Raw genomic sequence first — 8,787 nt, forward strand, 5'->3', positions numbered from 1 at the left:
ATTCCAATCAAAAAATTGTTAAAAAGAATTTGTGAACCTAGTTTAGATTTGAATAAATATTCGGCCTCAATTTATTGAGAATCTATGGTCCAATGTATAAAAAGAATATACACACTTCAAAACATACTACATTACTTAATTAAAATTTAATTAAGAACTGAAAATGGTGTACTTGTTTGAAGTAGATAGGCATGTAAATATTGCATAATAGCAGAAATCATGTGATTTTATTTAATGAAGTAACCGTTGGAGCACATACATATAGATATAAGCTAAAACATTCACAATTTCTATATCAACTTAACAAACACAACTCAAGTTATTTATCATGAAATAACTAGAATAAAAAAAATGTGTGCAGTGTGCGTGCTCAAATCTTGTCCGGCTGGACTACAAAATCTTGGGCAATTTCTCAAGAGTTTCCATTAATGATTAATAGAGCAGCTAGCTGTTTAATTATATACATAAGCATATATCTTTATATTAGAATCTTTGAGATATTTGTCTTTGGTACATACCAATTTGCCCCGAGACAAAATAATGCAAATCTAAGTCTATCAACTGCTTTGTCTCCTCCGCTCACCATCTATGATTTGCTACAAATTCAAATGCATGAATTAACAATCTTGCCTGTGTGCATGTATTCTATCTTCGTGTTTAAATGCCTTTGCTTAATCACCTTTTTATCACTTTTCTTCGGGAAATTATACTTTCTTTCATAATTTCAACACCGTAACAAAAAAATACATGAAGAATCTCCATATCTATATATTTGTATGTTAATCTTTAAATAGCTTTCAATGCACTTTCATTATAAATAACTTTCAATGCACATTCCTTGTAATCCTTTACAATAAATAAAGATTAGGCCCGGTGCTGAAGGTAATTTAAAGTACCAAAGACCTAGAGCACAAAATTAGAAGGCACCTCAAAATTTAAAAATTAGTATGTAACTATAATTGAGAAAATTTTCAAATTGAAAGATGGGAAAATAAAGATTTTTTTGCCTTCACTCTCGTCCAGACATTTGTACCCATTAAATCCATAACTTCTAAGCTTTTCCCATTTCTCAGTTTCTTTTTTAAATAATTTATCCTTGAAATTATATACATAACTCCATTAATTATTGAATTTAAAACTTTTCTAGAAAAATCAAAGGTCGCTAATATTAAATTTCTAGAAATATTAACTCATTCTTTATTATGGATATTAACTATTGTTTTCTACCATTTATATAGAAATGAGTCAGCAATTAAAAAATGTAATAGTTTTGAATTATTAACATATATATATAGAAATGAGTCAGCAATTAAAAAATGTAATAGCTTTGAATTATTAACATATATTTAAAGATCCCCGTTACATTATCTCGCCTAGGGTCCAAAAATTTCAAGATGAGGACCTGATAAAAAATGTTTTTCACACCTAAACTGAAAGACAAAATTTACTCATAATTAGACATATGACATGATTTTTTAGAACAATTTACTGCTAAATTTTAAGATAAGTTGGAACAGAGAATATCTTTTCATGCAATATTTTTACTAAAATTAAAACATGAACTAAGTCTACTAAATTCAAAGTTTAAGTCTATGATGGGCAATCCTGACAAAAAAAAAACGTCTAAGATGAGCAATTGTTCCACCACACGACATGTCTGGTAAGTTTTGTCTTCACTAATTTTGTACTCGCACAAATGATTACGCACCGTGATTACCGATAATGGCTTTTTGGCTTTTAGCAGAACGACTGTAATTGTTGTCCTTTGTGACAGATCGATGTCCTTTGTGACAGATCGATCAAACTACAACATATTTCTTTATAGTAATGATAAAAAGGGTGTAAACATATATATTCAATCATCATTGTCAAACTCAACTCAACTCAGTAGTTAATCCTGGTTGGCTTGAGCTGCACAACTCAACTCAGTAGTTAATCCTGGTTGGCTTGAGCTGCATGTCAAAAGTCATCTGCTAATTGCTATAGGAATATGGCTGTGTGCAGGTCAAATAATATATATGTCGCTAGCAAAACATCATTAAGCTAATCATTTTTTTCTGGCATAAGTTCGATAAAAGGCCCAAATCTCATTTTGGTTCAAATAGTCTTGGCAAGTCCAACTGTATGCTAGTAGCTTATGTTGGAAACGTAAATGAGCTTTATACCAATTTTTTTTAATAATATTAATATAACAGCACAATAATAGGAGATTACTTTTATTTCGTAATGATAAAACTACAACTTATATATATATATATAAGTGTTTACACACACATGCTGCAGCTTTTTTTTTCTCTCACAAGAGTTTCAGCTCTTTTCTTTCTCTCTGTGAATTTCACTTCGGTGTATTACTTTACATGCATCTGGGAGGCCTTATTTATAGGCTCAAATAACCACATACATCGCTGCTTACATAAGCTTACTATCTATTTTCTATGCTACCTTATTAGTAGTATTCAAAACTTGACCCTTACACACAACAACTGTTGCAATCTTTTTCTTTATAAGCATCTAGTTTTTTACATCCAGTCACCATATATTGATAAGATTCTACTAGCTGGTTCAAATACACACATAGCTGTTTCCATTTAATGTCCCAGAAGACCTGGAATTTTCTCTGCTTCATTATTAGTGCATGCATGAAAACTGCCACTATTGCCTACCATATTTCCAGGAGCTTTGTTTGTGAGAGTATAGCTGCTTTATTATCTACTATTCATTCTAGTTGTACTTATTACACCCGATTACGTAGACAACAAAAACAAACTTCTGGAAGGGTTTGAATTCTAACACTCCCCCTCAAACCCGACTTTGCATTCCGAGCTTATTTTTCATTTTGTAAAACATATTCGGCTTCAACGGCTTCGTAAAGATATCTGCTAATTTTTTTTGGTCGTGCAGTGTACCAACTCCGCAATTTTCTCGTTCACCTGTTCTCGAATAAAATGATATTTTATATTGATGTGCTTGCTCCGACTGTGTGACACTTGATTTTTTGCTAGAGAAATTGCGAATTTATCATCCACATAAATTTTAACCTAACCTTCCTTCGCAAGATTTAACTCGCCCAATATGTAGCCTAGCCACATAGTCTGACATGTGCATGCTGCTGCTGCCATGTATTCCGCCTCACATGTTGAGAGGTCAACTGTCTGCTGCTTTTTTGTTGACCATAAAAATAACGTGGTTCCGATAAGAAAAGCACATCCCGAAGTGTTTTTCCCGTCATCCAAGTCACCGCCATAATCACTGTCTGAATAGCCAACTAATTTCGAATCTTGAAAATGTGTGTAAAATAAGCCATGATCAAGCGTACCTTTTATGTACCTCAAAATTCTTTTAGCTGCTATGAAGTAATCTTGCTTTGGCTTTTCCATGTACCTACTAACCAATCCAACCGCATACATATATCTAGACGAGTGAAAGTTGGGTACCTCAGACTTCCAACCAAACTTTTGAACAATGTCGGATTTACCGACTCTCTCGTTGAATCAACTCGGAGCTTTATGCTTGCTTCTGCTGGTGTGTTCACCGCCTTGCATTCCTCCATTCTGAATTTCTTCAAAATCTGCTCCGCATATTTTTTCTGTGACATAAAAATCCTGTCGCTGCTTTGCTTCACCTCGACTCCAAGAAAGTATGACATTTAACCAATATCTGTCATCTCAAATTCATTAGTCATAACCTTCTTAAAATCATTGAACATACCAGGGTTATTTTCGGTAAATATCATGTCGTCCACGTATAAGCATACGGTCATAATATATCCCCCTGAATTTGTCTTCGTGTACAGAGCATGCTCGTATGGACTCTTCACAAAATCATTTTTCTGAAAGTATTCATCAAGCCTTGTGTTCCATGCTCGCGGAGCTTGCTTTAAACCATATAATACTTTCTTCAGCCGATAGACTTTATCTTCCTTGCCTTTTTGAAATATCCTGGAGGTTGCTCGATGTAGACTTAATCTTCGAGATAACCATTTAGAAATGCCGACTTCACGTCCATCTGAAAAATCTTCCATTGATTTTGAGCGGCAATTGCTGTAAGAAGTCTGATGGTGTCAACTCGTGCAACTGGAGCAAACACCTCATCATAGTCAATGCCATATCGTTTCCTGTAGCCACTAGCTTCGCCTTGTATTTCTCCACTTCTCCATCCTAATTCGTCTTGGTCTTGTAGACCCACTTGACGCCAATTGCTTTATGTCCTTCTGGAAGAACTGTGAGCTCCCATGTATCATTTTTCTTGATTGCGCCAATTTCTTCATCCATGGCTTTGTTCCATTTGCTTTCTTCAGAAGCTTCTTCAAATGTAACTGGATCACATGCATCCCATTAAGCAAAATAAAAAATAATCAAAGGTTGTTTGTACCAGACTTGTTGCTTTATAAATATTATCCAGACTCCGCATCTTTCTCGGTGCTCCCCCTGAACTGTTGCTTCCTCCCGTTGATGGTGTTGATGCGTGAGTTTGTTGAGTTGGACTTTGTGGTGGAGTTGGATCATCATCTCCGTTATCTTCAGTGTTGGATTCATCATCATTATCATCATCCTGAAAAAATAAACCAACAACTTTTCTTTCTTCCTCGCTCCATCTCCAGTAATCTGATTCATCGAACTCAACATCTCGAGAAATAATTAATTTCTTCGTCAGGGGATTGTAGAGTTTGTACGCCTTGCTTCTTTTGTCATATCCGGTAAAAATACACTTTTTACCTTTGTCATCCAACTTCTTTCTTTTCTGATCGGAAATATGGGCATAAACAATACATCCAAAAATTCTGAGATGTCCAACTGATGGTTTGCTCCCGTTACATGCTTCATTTGGAGTTTTATTTCTGATACTTTTTGTTGGACAACGATTCAACAAATAAACTGCACATAGAACAGCTTCCGCCCAGAAAGTTCTTGGCAAGTGCTTTGTTTTCACCATAATCCTTGCCATGTCAAGAATTGTGCGGTTCTTCCTTTCTGCAATGCCATTTTGTTGAGGAGTATATGTCGTTGTCAACTGATGATTGATGCCATGTGCTCTACAAAATTTTTTGAACAAGTTTGAAGTATACTCGCCTCCTCTGTCTGATCTGAGTATCTTCAAATACTGGCCACTTTATTTTTCCGCCAGTTCTTTGAACTCCTTGAATTTATCAAGAGCCTATGATTTTTCTTTGATGATATACACCCAACTTTTCCTGCTAAAATCATCAATAAATGTTAGGTAATACGCCTAATACCTATTACCTCCAAGTGATGGGATATCAGATGGACCAGCTATATCTGTGTGAACTATCTCCAATGGCCTCCTAGCTCTCCATGATTTTCCAACGGGAAAACTTTGTCTGTGTTGTTTTCCTTGACACACGCTTCACACAAATTTTCTGGTTCGTTGATTTTTGGTAAGCCGTTCACCATCTTTGTCTTTGACAATAATTTCAAGCCAGAAAATCCAAGATGACCATATCTCAAGTGCCACAACCATGAGTCATTTTTAATGACCGACTTCAAACACTTTTGCACCTTTGTCTGCATATCGAGTGTGAATAGGCGATTCTTTGACATCTCCACATCTGCAATTAATTCTCGAACCTGATTTCTGATAATGAGAGAATTATCCTGCATCTGAATATTATACCCTTTCTCCACAAGTTGGCCAAGACTGATGATATTATTTTTCAAAGCATGTATATAATAAACATCATTTATATACTTTTTCTCATCATTCTTTGACACAATCATAATTGTACCTTTTCCTTTGACCGAAATTTTTGACGAGTCTCCAAAAGTAACTTCTCCGCTGATGGTCTCATCTATCTCCGTAAATAAATCTTTATGGCCAGTCATATGATTGTTGGCTCCTGAGTCAAGATACCAAACATTCTTCTTGCCTTCCTCGTCTCCTTTGTAAGTGAGAAACATAGCAGAACCAACATCTTTATCTTCTTTTGCTACAGCAAAGTGACTCATTTCTTCCACTTTTGGTGCTCTACACTCATAACTGAAGTGACCAAATTTATTACAATTATAACATTGAAATTGAGATTTATCACCTCGTTGAAATCCACCTCTTCCTCGGCCTCTAAAATCCTGACCACGACCAGATGGTTGATAACCTTCAGAATTTTTGCCTCTGTTGAAAGACTGCCTTCCACGATCACGTCCACCTCGGTAGCCACCTCTAAAGCCACCTCTTCCACGTATATAACTGCTAATGCCAGAACTGCCGCCAATGGATACTTTACTGTGCAACGCCTTTTCCAAATGGCTTGCATCATCATACTAGTTCATTCGTTGCTCGTGGGCTTGAAGAGAACCTACGAGCTCGTTAATTGAAATTGTGGACAAATCTTTTGACTCCTCGATGGATGTAACAACATAATCAAATTTTCTTGTCAACGAACAGAGTAGTTTTTCCATGACCCAAACATCGTCGAGACTTTCACCATTTCTTTTCATCTCATTTATCACGACTTTCAAGCGCGTAACAAATTCACCAATATTTTCATAACTCTTCATCTTTAAATTTTCGAACTCCCCGCGTAGTACCTGGAGCCGAACCTTTTTAACCTTTTCAACTCCTTGGAATGATTTTTGCAAAATCTCCCACGCTTATTTTGCCGTTTTTTCTTCAGAAATTTTTTCAAAGGTTGAGTCATCAACACCTTGAATAATTGTATACAACGCCTTTTTATCTTTTTTCCGGATCTCCTTTAACGTCGTATTCTCGGCATTTGGAAGTGCTGTTTCAGCGGCTGCATCAGCGGGCTCGTTGAACCCATTTTTGATAATTTCCTAATTATCGTAAGAACCGAGTAACACCTTCATTTAGATACTCTAATTCCCGTAATTTATGGACGTCAATTTTGGAATGTTGGGTTGCACCATATTCGCCATTTTTCCACGAACATAACCTTGGCTCTGATACCACTTGTTGGAAACGTAAATGGGCTTTACACTAAAATCTTTTAATAATATTAATACACCAACACAAAATAGGAGATTAATTTTATTTCTTAATAATAGAAATATAATTTATATATATATATAAATGTTTACACACACAGGCTGCAGTTTTTTTTCTCTCACAAGAGCTTCAACTCTTTTCTTTCTCTCTGTGAATTTCACTTCGGTGTATTACTTTACATGCAGCTGGGAGGCCTTATTTATAGGCTCAAATAACCACATACATCATTGCTTATATAAGCTTACTATCTATTTTCTATGCAGCCTACCTTATTAGTAGGATTCAAAGTTTGACCCTTACACACAACAGTTGTTGTAATCTTTTTCTTTATAAGCATCTAGTTTTTCACATCCAGCCACCATATATTGATAAGGTTCTACTAGTTGGTTCAAATACACACATAGCTGCTTCCATTTAATGTCCTAGAATACCTGGAATTTTCTCTGCTTCATTATTAGTGCATGCATGAAAACTGCCACTGTTGCCTACCATAATTCTAGGAGCTTTGTTTGTGAGTGTATAGTTGCTTTATTATCTACTATTCATACCAGTTGTAATTTATTACACCCGGTTACGTAGACAACAAAAACAAACTTCTCGAATGGTTTGAATTCTAACAGCTTCTTTATAAATAATATAAAATATTGGCTTTTAATAATTTATAAATATGATTTTGTATTTAACTCCAACAATGATCCCTATACTTCTTCCTTATTATTATTATATTAATAAATTTGAAAAGATATGGACAAAAAGTGGAAGAAAGAGAGAGAAAAGTAAAAGAAAAGAGAGAAATTATTTTTTTATTGCTAAAAATGTTATAAGTGATTACTAGAAGTTCCTTAAAGATAAATAAGAGCAAGTCCAAGAGTACCGTAAAAGGTTGTCCTAAATTAAAATTTGAGGCATTTTGGACAAAAGAGTGCTCCAACAATGTCCTAGTGGTGCCTTAAAACACTAGGGCATTCATCATGTGTCTTATTTTTAAGGCACCACTAAACATGCCCTATCTCATTTATTTCAATTAAAAAATTATTTTCCTCCCTTTTTACAGATCTCTCTCCTTTCATCATTTACTTTCTCTCCTCATTATAATTCAGATATATTATTACTTTAGTAATAAGGGCATACTATTGGAGTTGATGTACAACAAATTTGTCTTAAATCACTAGGACACAATATTTTATATATTTATAAGCCATTTACTAGGACATTGTTGGATTTGCGCTAACGAAAGTCATGTCTTAGTGATTTAAGGAAACACTAAGACAATATTGGAGTGTCATTTTTTATCCAAATCCTTATAATTGAACTTAAGACCTCATATAAGGGAGTTATTGGACTTGCTCTTAATGTTACTTTCTGAAAACATGCCCCTAAATGTCACTCTATAACATGGTCTCGCGTTACGTTTTCAAATCAAATGAAAAACGCAAAATTGGTTCACATTTTCAAACTTTTTTTTGTTTACTCTTTAACTTATTTCATTACTTTAAGTCACGTTTAAAAACCCTAAACAACACTTGATGTTACGTTTTTAATAATAAAAGACAACTTAAAAATACGTTTTCAATTAATTTTTAGTTAATATTTGATATTTTCATACCTTTTTATTGGCTTTCAAAAATATTAAATTTTTTAATTTATTTTTAAAAATTTAAGTGTGGGCTCTATTTCAACAATTTTTAATTTTTTAGGGTTAAATAATCCCATTTTGAGTTTTAGAAATATTAAAAATTGAATAAAACACGTCTAATTTAACAATTTTTAATATTTTAGGATTTATCAGTCCTATTTTGGATTTTAGAAATATTGAAAAAGAAATTA

The sequence above is a fragment of the Apium graveolens genome, chromosome 11 (genome assembly GCF_009905375.1).
Source record: "Apium graveolens cultivar Ventura chromosome 11, ASM990537v1, whole genome shotgun sequence".
NCBI classification, from domain to species: domain Eukaryota; kingdom Viridiplantae; phylum Streptophyta; class Magnoliopsida; order Apiales; family Apiaceae; genus Apium; species Apium graveolens.